The sequence below is a fragment of the Pezoporus flaviventris genome, unplaced genomic scaffold, assembly GCF_033815535.1.
Source record: "Pezoporus flaviventris isolate CSIRO_AGI_PZ_B2104156 unplaced genomic scaffold, CSIRO_AGI_Pfla_v1 ptg000063l, whole genome shotgun sequence".
Classification (NCBI taxonomy): domain Eukaryota; kingdom Metazoa; phylum Chordata; class Aves; order Psittaciformes; family Psittacidae; genus Pezoporus; species Pezoporus flaviventris.
Genome location: NW_026892611.1, coordinates 6,108,288 through 6,123,024, shown reverse-complemented (window position 1 = coordinate 6,123,024; position 14,737 = coordinate 6,108,288). Strand labels below are relative to the sequence as shown.

Here is a 14,737-nt window from a genome sequence, read left to right as displayed (position 1 = left end):
GGTTGCTCCAAGCCCCATCCAGCCTGGCTTTGAGCACTGCCAGGGATGGGGCAGCCACAGCTTCTCTGGGCACCCTGTGCCAGCGCCTCAGCACCCTCACGGGGAAGTGCTTCTGCCCAGGAGCTCATCTCAGTCTCTCCTCTGTCAGGTTAAAGCCATTCCCCTTGGCCTGTCCCTGCAGGCCCTTGTCCAAAGCTCCTCTCCAGGTTTCTTCTAGCCCCTTTAGGCACTGGAGCTGCTCTAATGTCTCCCTGGAGTCTTCTCTTTTCTAGGATGAACAAGACCAACTCCAGTTAGCTGGATAAAGGGTAAAATTGTGTTTTTCATAGCACAGGGTACAGGGCAAAATACTAAATTTGAGACTAATGGAAACATTTTATCTTTCAGGTTTTAAGCCTAATTCTAGCAGGAGATAACAGGACTACCGCCCATGCCAGAGGTGCTGTTGGTGTTGCACACAATCCGAGGGAACTTCTGATTCAGCCACTGTGGCTTTCCAGTGTTCTTGGTCTTGTTTCTCTCCAGTCCTCTGAAGCCCAGACAGTTTGAAAGAAGGTGAGATACCAACATAGCCCTTTCAGATGGCTGAAATGCACTTCTGATTTACAAATCCCCCCACTGACTATCCTCACCAACTCTTAACAAGCTCCAAGGTGTGCTTTGAAGTCAGTGTTTAGGGGTCAGGCACTAGCACCTTCACTTAGGCATTAAAGGGGAGTAATGAAATAGTCTGCTTCTGCCAGAGAAGTGGAGAGGATTCCTTAGAGAGTCACTTTGGATCTCCAGCTGCAGTAATACGTTGTTATGAATCTCTATCAGTGCACTTGTAGTGCAGCTGGAGAGTATGTCTGACATTGCCTCCAGTGACCTTTTCAATATAGCCCAAGTGCTGCAGAGCCCGTCTTTCAAGAGGCATTCAAATCGAATTTACTCAGGCAGAAAGGATTGGCCTGAGGACAGCCCTACCACTGCTTCCCATTTCTCCTGTCATCATTCTCATGGAAATTGCAGTTCTTTATGCATGGTGCTTCCTGTGCCACTGCAAACATCTCCCTCCCTTTAAACAGCAGGAACAGCCACCAAGCTTTTAAAGGAGGGTCCTGAGTGCCCCAGCAGTCACAGCATGGTATTAGACACAGTGGGTGAAGGGTGTTTGCTGGTGGTACCAGCAGCAGCAGAACTGGGAAGATGGAGGTGTGAGTTTAAACACAACCTGTCAAAGGTCAGAACATGGCTGTGTGCACTGGCACCCCAAATTAGCTGCTGCATGTCAAGCACCTGCCCTCATGTAAAAAGATGAAGCTCATTGCTGTGGAATGTGAATAGCTGGAATGTGTATCGGCTTCAGGTGCAGGAAGAGAAAGGCTTGGGAGAGGGCTTTGAGGGCTCTGCAAGGCAAGAGCAGCCAAGGAGCAACATCTTGGTGGGTAACACTAATGGCTCTGGGGTGAGGGCTCTGCCCTTATGCATTTGGCAGGGGAAAATGCTGCTTTTTCTTCATGTGCTTTCCTGGCACAGTATGATTATTTCATACATGTTTGTATGAGGTGCTTTAAAATGTAATTTATTTGATTAATTCGGTGTCTGTATTTTCCCGGTTTTGTTCGCTCCAATTTATGACAAAATTGAACGAAGTGGGTAACAAAATATAGCCCTGTCAGGCTCCTGTCTTCACGGATATAAAGAAAAATGTGAAACTGTCAGGCACACAAATGTGCCAAACCCCAAGGAAAATTATTACATTCTGCTTGACATTTACTTTAATTTTACAAAATTCTGTAATACCATTATAAATAATAATAATAAAAAGCAGCATGGAAATATTGTTAAGTGTATTTATTTTCATTTGCTAGCTTTGTGATTTATGGGTTTGCTTTATTTTTTCCCTCTCTCTCCATCACAAGAGAGAGATTGAGCATGTTGAGCTCAAGTGTTGCTGCCTGCCTACCTGCAGACCAAGGGAAGGGGTCACCCAAGGAAACATCCCCTGCTCATAAGAACAGGATGAAGTAACAGGAGATGTCTCTGCTTCCAAACAGTTTGCAAGTCTTTTGTTGAACTCCTGTAACGTGGCACGGGTAACTGGGCCAGATGTGCAATTGCTTATACCAGTCCAAGGAAGCTGGTTTAACTGGGGATGATCCAGTGGTGCTGAGTGGGAATAGGAGACAGACACACAAAATAAGGGTGGGAACTGAGTAGTCTGACCCAAAGACTAGTAATGAAAGTAGAGAAAGAATTGAGCTTGCAGAAAAAAAGAAGACTCCAGAGGGTGGAAGTCAGCAGCTCTCTTCCAAGAATGGGATAAGCAAAAGCTGCTTGAGAAAAACATGCACGGGTGATGCTGAGGGCCTCATCCTGTTTACCCTGCTCTTGGGAGCTTTGCCATTCTATCCCTTCCACGAGATCAGGGTTGGCTTTTGAGGCCATCCCATCACTGAAGCTCCTGTGAAGAAGCCCTGCAGCACACAGTTTTTAATCGAGAGGCAGCTGTTCTGTCTTGCTTGTTGCTGGAGCTCCAAAGGCCAGCAGGGCTTGTTCTCCCAGCTCACATAATTGCTTCTGAAAGTCCCACGTTCTTCTCCCTGCCAAGCCTCAAAGTAGAGTCACACACCAAAGGAAATGGGAGGAGAAAACCAAGGCATCAAGGTGACTTTTCCTCTTGACAGATGAAGGCAAAGCAAAGTGTATGAAAATAATTGATGTGATGTAGCAACGGAGCTGGCATCATTTACATACGGAACTGACAGCATGCGCCATTCACAGGCCCTTTCCACTATAAATAATGCTTTATAGTGACACAAAAAAGCCCTATTTATCTTGGAAGTTAAAAAGGCACCATCTAAGTGGACAGCCGGCTTCTGGACTCCACAAGGAAATGTTTATACAGGAGACCATGCTTTAGATAAAGATACATCACCTGGCTGGTACAGGCATGGCTGTGAACTGCAGCATTCCAGGGATTTCCAGCCCCTATTTGCTATCCCTGCGCTCCCCACTAAGGCTGATGCATTGCCTGGGACACAGATCTAACCCATGGTCCCTGCAGTTTGGAAACCTCAAAGGGCTTTGAGAGGTCAATGCTTGTTACCTCTCCCCTCAACATTCCCCTTGTCTCTCATTTCCAAGGTGCTTGGGTCTCCTTAAGAGCCTTCAGCTGTGCTGGATTTGGAGGTGAGTGCTCCCAGCTGCCCACGCAAACCCACCCTCACCTAATTTGGTTAAAAGGAGCTCAATATAAGTAGCTGCACTTTGGTAACCTGGTTTGTTTTGACAAAAGTAAATTAGGGAGTGTTCTAGGGGCTGAGATATCCAAAGCAGTAGGTGTCTGTGAACAGGTGAGGCTGGTGGCCTCTGCAGCCCAGCAAGGTACAGCTGGTACCTGATGGGGATATGTGCAATGGCTGTTGCATTGCACAGGAGTTTGTCACAGCGTTGGTCCTCTTGAGTTCCAGGTAAGCCCTGATGTCCTTGGATCACTGACCTGATGGAACAGGCTGAGGGGCTGGCTGCATCTAGAGGAAAAGGTGAGAGGTTTCAATGAGCTTGAGTATTCATCTGGCATGCAAGGTTTAATTTGTTTCCACCTGTGTGGGATGGTTGCTGTTGGGAACTAAATCTGTGGAGGCTCTGGTCATGCAAAACAAGGAAGGAAGGTCCTCCCTGGGGTCTCCAGGAGCATACCTCTGCTGCCAAAGGCCAGCAAACCAGGACCCCTCAGTAGCACTCTCAGGTGAATAGTGTTGCTCCTTTATACAGACACCATCCATCTCCCCTTGCTACGGCCACCTTGGCCTCTGGGGTCCATGCTCTGCCTGGCAGTGAGTTTTTGCTGAAGCCTCACCTTTGATAAGGCCCTTCTGGGAAGCAGAATGTGCTGCCTGCTCAGGAAAAGGCGTTATAATGGGCAGCTACCTATGGAGGAAGATGGATCGCCAAGTCAGAAATCAATCGAGAGGTTGTGATGGCATCATAAATCAGGGGATGCTGAGCGTTAAAAGAAACCCAACGCTTGATTTATAACTTGGCACAAGCCATTTGTCGCCAGCCAAGATTTCAGAAAGAGAAACACTTTTGTAAGCTTAATTTAACATTTTTTCCACCATGCTAAGCATTTCTGTAGGGTTTGTTTTTCTCCCCCAGCAGATAGAACTCAATTTGCAGATAAAAGCAGCTAAACGACATCTGAAGATTTTGTTTCACTTTGAAATGCTTGATAGGTTTGAGCTCTCTTTTCCCTAATCCAGGGTCATTCTTCTCTGAGCCTCGTCTCCTTCCTGATGTCTTTTAATATCGAGTCTCACTGGGAGTTGGAGGCTTTTCCTACTAGACGGCTGGTGCAAATCCAACTCATGCTGATGAAAAGTATTGTCAGTTAATCACTTGTGTTGCTTCTGTGAGGCTCATTTTGGTAGCAGCAGCAGGTAGGCAGCTGCCTCACCTAAACCTGTTTCTGCCTTCCATTAGCTGTGTGTCTGCAGCCGCAGGAGAGGCCAAACAATTAGCTGCAATAGAGACTGGGATGGGATTTTACCCCTAAGGTGCGGTGGCCCAGTGGAGTGGATGAGTTTGTGCGGCTGCTGTCCAGTGCTGTGGTGGGGAACCTGCAGTTTCTGATGCATCAGACTGGCTTTATCTGTCCCTGCATCTCAGCATCTCGATGAGGGCATCGCCTCTGTCACACTGCCAGGCAGTGTGTAAGCAACCATTAACATATATTTTTGTGGGAAATGAAGAATGAAAGTAATATTCTGGTGTGAGGCTTTTTGAGAATTTGAACTTAAGCATCTGTTTAATTCTGGAGCACTCTGAGCATCAGTGAGGCTTGGTGAAATGGAGACAATGCTGTTCCTAAAGTACTTCATCTTTTCTTTGTAACTTTTTAATTGCATTTTGGCATGGATTCTTTTGGGGGCTTTAAACCAAGGTGGAGAAGCACAAGGGATGGGGCGGTTTTGGAGTTACCTGTTTGCTTTTGTGATGTTGTGTCAGGGTCCCCTGAGGCTGCGTGTTCCTGGTTGAAGTGACCAGATCATCCCCAGCTGCCTGCTGGTATTTCTGGGAGGCTGTGAAAGGCAGAGGGCTCACGCATTGGCCCTGTGGCAGTGGGAATTGAAAAGCATCTTGACTGCCCTCAGCCCTGTGGGATGGGGTAGTAGAGTCCTGCCAGGAGCCCACCAAAAACACCTCTATGAAGGTGTTCTCATCATGAGTTCTGTATCCAAGTTAATGCTGTCAAGGGTGTTTGCAGAAGCCTAGTTCTTGCCTGATGGAGAGAAAGGCACCGTTTTCAGCTGCTATGGGGCTGAGGAGGCCATGACGGGGGGTTTGGATTCAAAGTTGGAGAAAGCTCCTGTTCCAGGTCCTGCTCTGAGGCTGTTTCCCCATCAGTTTGACTTTCTCTAACTCAGTCCAGACTTGCTGAGAAACCTGTGAACCTCAGGGAAGCTCTTTGGCAAAGCTGATGTGCGTTTTGCTTAGTTTGGATTTCACGTGAAACACCCAGTCCCCTAATCCACACGGTTCTTGTTTCAGCTACGTTAAAGTAATGGCCGATTTGTGTGTGCCAGAACCACAGGATCCCTCCACACTTCGTTGGCACTATTTGTCCGTTCAGCAAGCATATAATTGTGCTTCTTAATTGAAAGTATTTGTCAGTGCAAAGCGTCATACAGGAGACTGTCTGGGAGGAGGTGCCGTTGTGTGACTTGTCTTGTGCAGATGCACAGTGGGCCACAAAAAGATAAAGAGCAACAATCATTTTATCTATGAAAGAATGAACAGTGATGCCCACCTGGTCCCCTTCTCCCCATGGAAATGTCTGGTTAATAGTGATAATGAAATGGTTATGGTGAGACAAGGCTGCAGAGTGGCAGTTGCAGTGCAGTGGCTCTGCAGCTGATGTCACCTTCTTGGTAAAGGTGGATGTAGCAGAAGTCTGGTGATGTTTGGAGTGATGTCTTCCGGCAGCAGAGGCCTGAAGCAAGATCAGGGCAACCAGAGCATCCAGCTAAAGCTTGCTGTAGGGTAAGATGCTCTTGCCTCAGCAGCTGCAGGTCTCCCGTTCCTGGAGCAGGGCTGACCTGGAGTGGGTTCATGTGAGTACTGTAGGAGCTGGTGGGGATCCCCCAGCAGCATTGGGCTTTCCTTTCCTCCTGCTACAGATTGAGGGTCAAAAGGCTGCTGTGTCCCTCCAAGCCCAAATTCTTCTCTTCTTCAGAAAAAGCCTTTTGAAGACCAAGGTGGTTTCCCTGTGCTGCAGAGCAGCCCTGGCTCTGTGGTAGTGAGTCGAGTGCTGTTCCAAGCCAGAGAAGCCATCCATCTGCACAGCCAGTTCCTTTCTTCCTTCCCTTTTGTGAAATCACTGCCTCCCCAGGCCAGCTCCAAGCAGGGCTGCACAATGGCAGCCTGACTTACCGCGATCTCACTTGGCAGCCTCAGACCTGGTGGGCTCTGATTTCATTTTAAAGACCCCTTCTGCCTCCTCTTATAATTGAAAGGCGAGCTTGTAGTGCAGTGAGGATCCTAAATGGGTCAGACCAGCGGGCGGGCTCCAAAACAAACATCCTTAACGCCAAACCACTGAACCATATAGTGCGAGCTGACAGTGCCTCTTTTGCCTGCTGACTTTGACCACACAGGCACTGTCCTCTTAAAGAAACAGCCAGGGCTGCTGGCAGCTCTGGGGTGGGAAGGGAAGATGGCACCAGATGGGGCAGGGGCAGAGGTCCCTGTGGTGCATGACAGAGGGCTAAGGGGTAGGAAGCCCTCACAAAGCTGCAGTGGGTTGTTCAGCGCAGTGAGTTGGCTGTAGTTTGGAGAAAAGGATGCTGAGGGGTGATGTCAGTGCTCTGCAGCTTCCTGAAGAGGGGATGTGGGAAGGGAGGTGCTGAGCTCTGCTCCCTGGGATCTGCTCATAGGGCACATGGGAATGACTCAAAGCTGCACCAGGGGAGGTTTAAACTGGACTTTAGAAACATTTCTTTACCTAGAGGAGGGTCAAACCCTAGAAGAGGCTTCCTCAAGAGATGGTCAATGACCCAAGCCTGACTGTTTAAAAGGCATTTGGACAATGCCCTTAACAGCATGCTTTTAACTTGTGGTCAGGCAGTTGGATGAGATGATCACTAAAGGTCCCCTTCAACTGAAACCTTATATTCTATTCTTTCTGCCTGCTGAGGTTTCCTCTGTGTCACTCTGATTCGCACAGAAGTTGACCCTGCTTTAGGGTTTGTTGGTTTGGGGTTTAGATTTTTATCACCTAAGCCAACAGGGAGGGCACAGCAGCTGCTTTGCTTCCTATTGCTTGGGGCATCTGCATGACTTTGGGTTAAGTTGTTCTCGTTGGCATCTCCTGGAGGGATGTGTGTCTGTGTCCTGCCACTGCAGCCTGGGCTCTGGGTACAGGGCTGTGCCAGGGAATATGGCCATCCACCAGCAAGAAGAAATCGAAAGATGAAACTCAAATACCCTCCACTTACAAATGGTGCCTATGGTCCATTTAGTTTCATATACACAAAGTAATATTGTTCATAGGCAAAATCCCGGGAGCCTCCCAGAATACAGAGAGGATCGGTGTTGCTTAGTTACCGGCGGCACGCTGGCATGCTCAGATAAATCAATACAGCTCCAAATATTAAAGCCTTTAAAATAAAATCAAAGCCGTGTCCATATTCCCCAGTGGTTCTGCTTTACCTTTGAACAAACATGGCATTGCACTGGAGCCATGCAGGAGGCAATGGAGGACCTGGTTACTGCATGGGCTGCTGCTTCTCCTTTGCTCGCTTGCTTTTTCCTCGCGGTTAAAAGCAAAGAATAGGCTGTTCCCTCCCAAAGGACAGAGCAGGGTGGAGAGAAAGGGATGGACAACCAGGCTTTGTAATGGACAGGGAAGTGAGAGCAACTTCTTGCTTCTCCCCAGCTGTGTATCATGATGATTTTCTGCTCTGAACAGTGATGCTGTTGTGAAGCCCTTGAGCACCCATCCTTCCTGCCAGCAAGTGTTCAGCCTTGGACAGACACCTGGTAGCAGCAGCTCTTGTGTTCTGGGGCCTTGTGGTGTTTACCCTGGGCAAGATGCTCCAGGTTAGACCCGACAGGATGGACCACAGAGCCCTCAGCAGAGTCACAGTGTGTCCTGACAGCCGATGCTACCTCTGCTGAGAAACGGAGGGGGAATTAACTACTTAAAAGTACTAGAGGAGCACCTCAGCTGCCAGGACCATGTGTCCCTGCTCACCCTGGGTCAGACGCGTGGGTGCTACGGGTGGTAGATGCTGCGGGTGTGGTAGTATCATCCTTGGAGGGGAGGTTATGGAAGTTGATAACTTTAAGTGTTTAAATCCTGCTCTTAATTAAGTAGGAAACTGAGGAAATCATGTCCCAAAGACTGAAAGAGAACTGGCAAAGCCCAGGAGAGATAATCCTCTTTGGCTCAGTTACTAGAATGAATAAAATAGGTGGGAAATTGACCTAATTTGTTGATACAAACTAATTTGCTGAGGCTGACTTTTCTCACGTGTGCAGAATGGCATGAGAAGGGCTTGCTGCAGAATGCTGGCAATGTATTATGCCCACAGGAGTGGTGTGGGCTGCCAGGATCAAATCTCCAGGCTCAGTAATCCCAGAGAATGGGAGCTTAGGTTCCGAAATGCAAATTTAAAGCAAGCCTAAGACCTTGGTGCATGGGCACAGCGCTGAGATAAGACACTTGCTGGCGCCTGAGAGTGGGTTAAGCTGTCTATATAGACACAGCCCTCAGAATTTGTATGACAGTAATGCCTGTAGAAATCTGCCAGGATTAGCTCACTTATATTAGATTTGGTAGATAACGCACATGCAGCCTCCTCTCCCAGAAGATTGTAATGTAAGTAGACAAGTCAAAATAGTAGTGAGAAAAGAGGCTGTAACCTTACTCCAGCTTGTAGAAGGCAAACTAAAGCGCAGCGAGCTTCAGTTGCCTGCCCACAGGTGCAAAAGAAATGTGGAGCCAAACCCAGATTCCCTAAATTCCAGCCTCAGAGAGTGCTGGAAGTGCCAGGACCACTTGTGATGCTGAGTTGTGGTGGCACCAGTTCTGTGGTCACAGATCAGGATGGAGCTCCAGCCCTTGCTGCCAGCACAGTGTGTCCATACCTGTGCTCGGCAGCTCGTGGGACATGGTGGAGCTAGTGCTGTTCTCCACCAGCTTCATGGTGCTGGTGAGGTTGTGCTGCTTCTCCTCAGCATGGAGGAGGGACTGTAAGTCCTGGCTCCTCCATGGGCTCCCAGCCTGCAGCAGCTCATGGAAGTGTTAAGAGGGATCATGGTAGTGTGGTGAAGCAAATAGTGCTGATGCAGAGAGAGGTGTGTCTGGAGGAGAATTTGGAGGTGTCTGCTGTGTTTCGTGCTCCGAGGTGAGCATGAACCACTGGGAGCAGAGCTGCAGTTCCCAGGCTGAGCTTGCTGTCATCTGTTACCTTTCCAATGGTCTCAGTGGCCTGGCTGTGATGGGTGGTAGCCAGGCCTCGTGGGGTGCTCTGGTGTGAGCAGTGCTCCTGAAGAGCAGCTGGAAGTTGAACTCTGGTGGATTTCCAGGCTCACAGGGAAATAAAGCTCTGGCATTATTGCTCCCTTCTTCCTCCCAGGGCTCTGGGAGATCACAGGCAATGAGAAGAGTCTTAGCAGGAGGGGAATAGCAGTGAATGAGGCTTCTTTTTCCTCTACTGAGCCTCAGCAGCAAGGTAGCTCTCTTGATCTGAAGGGGATGCTGAGACCTTTCTCAACCATCCCAGAGGATTTTTATTACAGGGCCACTAAGAGGAGAGGGAGGGATGGGACTCCATGAAACATTGGTTCCGTGGGTGCTCCCCTTCTGCACGATACTGCCCTTCATCTCCCCGGTGTGAAACAGGATATTGGGAATTGCCAAATTCTTGTGGTTTTCACCAGCCCTATGGCTGCTTGGGAAGCAGGGATTTATTTTTCTTCAGAAGGTTCTCAAATACAATTTCGCCTTTGTTTTCCTTTCTACTGAAAAGTACTAGAAAGTTGGGGAATTGGCAGTCTCTGGCTGTAATCCACATCCGACTCCTTGTGGATAAGCTTTGCCCTTCCACCTTTTCCCCCATGTCAAACAGAGCAGCATGCACCTCTTAGAAGAAACCAGATCATTACAACACATGGCTTGTGTGGCACAAAAAGAAAAGGAGAAGCAATAAAATGTGCAGCCCATGTTATGATCCTTGTTCCAAGAGTGTACATTTTAATTGATTTGGTTATCATTAAATCTCAGAGAGGTCTTTCTCCCTTTTACCTGCTCCATGAAAAGCCACTCAGACAGAGGCCCTTTTGGAGAGTATCTCCAGACAGAAGAATTCAGATGATGATTGTCGAAACCAAGGTGAGAAGACACATTTGCACTGAGAGAGCTAGCTTAGATTAGCAAGCAGCAGCATGGTATGTGAGCAGAGATTACTGATAAAGACAGATGTAAGACACAAACAGATGAAATTTGACTTAAATATTTATAAGAACCCAGTGTGAACCCAATGTTACGTTTGGGAAGGAGATACTGATTTATAGCTGCTGTTTGCACTGTTTGCCCTGCTTTTGTCACTCCATGGCTGGAGCTAACTTGGTTGTCCCACAGCCAAGGTGCAACTTTAAGGTCACACTTAAGGAGCTGGGTGCTGTGTGAGCATCTCTGAGCCCCTCTGCTCCTCCAGCAGAGGATGGTCCTTCTGTGTATGCAGCATCTGGGGGTTGTGTCCATCTTGAGGCTGGGGAGGGTTTGCACTGTGTTTCACCACAGCTCTTGGTTGTGTTCGCTAAGTGCTGTAACAGTAGGTTATAGTTTGGTAAGCCCATGGTGCTGTTGCTAGAGGTTGGGAAGGCATCTCCACCTCACCCAAACCAGTCTCCTCTGGTGTGTCCCACTAAACCCTGGGGCAGTTGTGACATGACGTTACAGTTTAGCTTACAATGGCTCATTTCTTCCAGACAGAGATATAAGGAGAGTTCACCCAGTTGCTGCAGTTGGGTCAGGATCCTGAGCAGGGATGCAGGGAGCTGGGTGGTGGAGCTGGCGGCACCGGGACCGAGCGGTGCTGTGGGAATGGGCAGGTTTGGCAGAAAGGAGCAAGGGGGGGCCAGGGGGCAAAGAAGCTGGGGGGGACATGACTGGGGTCTCCAAGCTGGGCATGAGGAGCAGAGGGACCAGCAGCAGGCAGGGAAATGGGGCTGATGGGGACAAGGACTTGCTCACTCTTGCAGCCGTGCACCTGTTCACCTCACATGGCATTTGGAGTGGCAAATACCACCCCACTGAAGGGGAAACCGATGAAACCCCATTGACAGTAGCTCAGGCCATGAGAGTTTGTCCCCGTGCACACCTCAATGGCTGCAGAGTCCCCACGCCTTCAGCTGAGCAGGGCTGTGACTTCCAAAGACAAGAGCTCCTGCTTGCTAAACAGGAGAACGCTGGTGCTATTCATTATTAATGAAACCTCACACACAGCATTAAAGACATGGGCAATTCTTTTTGGCAAGTGTAATGAAAAAAATTAATTGAATAATCATTCCATGTAAATAGATTTAGATAAGCTTCTCTTCGTTTTCTTTTTCCCCTCCTCATACCTTCCACTTCTCAGTAGAGAAAACACTGATTTATTACCTGGAATATTGTTATAATTCAGAGCATCCTGTGGTGAGCTGCACTGGCTGGGGCTGCTGAGTCCCTTGGTTTCAGACAGTCTTGTTTAGGGGATTCATAGTGGCATGAGGAAAAGAAAACAGCTGTTAAACATTACTGCTATTAGGAAACCAGGGAAGGAGCCCCACTTTTGAGCAGTGCTCTGGCTCCCTGCAGCCCCCCTATGAGGCTGAGTGCCAGCAATGACAGTCTGGCTTTTTTCTGTATTTCAGTGAAAAATGAAAGTTAACCTTGGGCATCTTCTTCGGGGTCTCCAGCTCTCACTCCCTGACATGGGGTATTTCTAAAGCTGGAAACCTTTCTTGCCTGTACCCATGAAACTTTTCAGTTCTCATTACTCAGCGAAGTGGCAAATGAAGAAAGAGCCAGGAGACAATATCATTCCATAGACATTTCTTTTGGCTGTTAAAATTAACTGTCAAAAACACAAATACAACCAAACCTCCCAACCACCTTTCTGTCCCCCTCTGCAGGGACAGAACTGCGGGGAAGTGATTCAGGACCAGACTGTGCTGAGCTGTTCAGCATCATCACTGGTTCAGCGTGTCCACTTTTTGAGGCTTTAAATGGGCAGATTCCTCAAGCTGTGCTCTGCCCTGTATTTAAGGTTATGCAGACCGATTTTAACTCTAACTCTGCAGACTTCCCAGGACTTGTGTCACGATATGTATGCCCTGGAGCCGTATCACAGTTTGACCCGGAGTCTCTTTCAGCTCCCTGTCTCGACCGACAGTGAGATACCGGCTCTCTTGTTGTTCCCTGCAGTTACAATTAACTTCAAACAGTGTCTTATCATTAAATCAACCTACATTGAACCAGGCAGCTGCCTTAAAGAGAGACTGCTCTTACTTTTTCTGCACTTACTCTGCTACTGCATTGCTGCTTCTGCGAGAGAAACAGGGAGAAAAACTATCTGCTGAAGCAGGTGCCTTGTTGCTGCTTGCCATGCCCAGAGCTTGAGTTTCTTTGGCTTTAAATGACATCTGAGTATGTTACTGTCCCCTGAAATGACAGAAGAGCTCAGCTTGTTGCTACCTTGAGATCTAACAGAGCTGCTGCATTTTGTAGCCTGTGGACCTGAGGCAGCTCTGTTGGGTATCTGAGATCAGAAATAGGAGCTGGCTCTTTCTCCGGCTTGGTTTACAGCTCTGGCAAAATACCTGTAACTCTTCTCTGGGGGGTTTATTCCCATTGCCAGGTACAATTGTAACATTCATAAAGTGAGTCAGACCAACATAATGAAGATTGCATCTTGTTTGTGCTCGCACACACCCCCCTGCCCACCCCTCCAGCGATGTGCTGAGCTGTAAAGAAGTTGCTTTGAGAATCAGAGCAACCCCTTTGCTCAGCTGGAGTTACTGAGCATCTCCCTCATGAGCTTCCGGAGGTTTATAACCTGCGTATTCTAATTCACAGTGGGCTGAAACTCAACCTGGCAAACCCCAGCCTGGTGTGATCCAGCCTAAAAGCAGCAAAACTTGGTTGCCAAAGGGTTTTTTCCCCCATTAAATATCCCTGCTGGTTCTTATCCTTACCCATGCAATCCCAGGCTCGGTACCTGCTGGAATTTGGCTCAAATGTCTTTGGAAGGGGGTAAAAAGTCCTTGGCCTGCAACCAAGCTGCTCTGTCTGCAGGGGCTGATGCTCAGCAGTGCCACCCACTTCCCACAGGTGAAGTCCTGGGGTTTTGTTCCAGTTCTGCCAGTAACTCCTGATGGAAACCAGCAGAAACCACCAGTATAAAACAGAGTCAAAGGCGAGATGGAAGTTCACTCCTAACAGATACTGCTGTGTCTTTCCACTGATGTTTTATTGCCCTCCTCACTCATAAATCAGGTCTTTCATGGGTTTTAAGGTTTGGTTCCGTGTGGCTGCCCTCTGCTGAAGTGTCCATTATCAAGTTTCAGGGCTCTATTTAAACTTTTAATTAAAGAAAAAAGAAGAAAGCAAGTTATAGACAGTGTAACATTGTTCTTTTTTTTCTTTCTTTCTGGTTTTCCCCTCCCCTCCTGCCTGCACAAGAGCCAGCTCAGCCTAATGCCTGTCTTTTCTATGGCCTGGCAGCAGTTCAGGACTGCTCATACTTGGTTTATATGGGGTTTGGCCACCTCCACTTGACCCAAGCTCCCCAGGACATGCAGTGCAGGGGAGGGCGGGCTGAGCTGGGCACATGAGCATGCCAACAGCAGGAGATTGGTGCCTTTGAAACCTGAGTCTTGCACATTATAGACTGGTTTGTGTTGTAAGGGGCCTTAAAGCTCATCCAGTTGCAACCCTCCTGGAAGGGCAGGGATACCTTCCACTAGAGCAGGTTGCTCCAAGCCTTGAACACTAAAGGGTCGTGGAAAAGGAACATTACATTGGGAAAGGGAAAGCTTTGAAGGGTGTCTGCTGGGCAAAGCCTTTATCTCATGGCAGGAACCCTTCTCTCCATGTTAGCATCATTCCTGCCTACGTCTTCTTTCTGAACGGTCCTTATGGACAATACCCAACATCTAGGCAATCTTTGCAAAAGCACTCAGCTCCCACCTGCAGTGCTGAAGAGAACTTTCCCGTTTAGAAGGAAGTAATTTATGCTGTCATCACCTGGACATCGCTGGGAGGACTTGGGGTGGTTCTAACATCCAGGTTTCAAAAGGTCCTGCAAGATGAGCTCATGGTCTGGTTGAAACTGCCAGAGGGGGGTTATATCAATTTCCTGTTACTAATCTGAGCTGGGTGAGTTTGCTTTGTCCCAGTCGTCAAGCTCTGGATCTGCAGCACACATCATGTCTCTGAACATATGTTGTTAAATAGTTTACTTGAGTCTCTGCATTTCTATTTTCTCTGTCATAAAATAAGTTTGTTAGCCCATGTTGCAGGGTTGTTCTGTGGGAGATTGATTTAAAACTTCACGTAAAGCACTAGACTTGCACAAAGTGTTCTGCGAAGGCAGGAAGAGCCACATCCTTACCTGGCCAGAGGCTCTTTTGCTTTGGTGGAGTCAGTGGATTTCTCACTATGAATAAATTCTGAGTCTGGGGTGAGCATGACCCACTCCTTGGC

General features: G+C 48.2%; 1 long non-coding RNA gene across 2 annotated transcripts in view; it reads left to right on the top strand.

Annotated features, from left to right (window-relative positions):
- The first annotated feature begins 3,369 nt into the window (after nt 1–3,369).
- The window catches only part of LOC133277977 (uncharacterized), a 33,875-nt gene continuing 22,507 nt past the window's right edge, over nt 3,370–14,737 (top strand). For both annotated transcript variants that reach the window (XR_009746410.1, XR_009746409.1), the window contains exons 1-2: nt 3,370–3,455; nt 10,310–10,381. This is a non-coding gene — a long non-coding RNA (uncharacterized LOC133277977). The remainder of the gene's footprint in view (nt 3,456–10,309; nt 10,382–14,737) is intronic.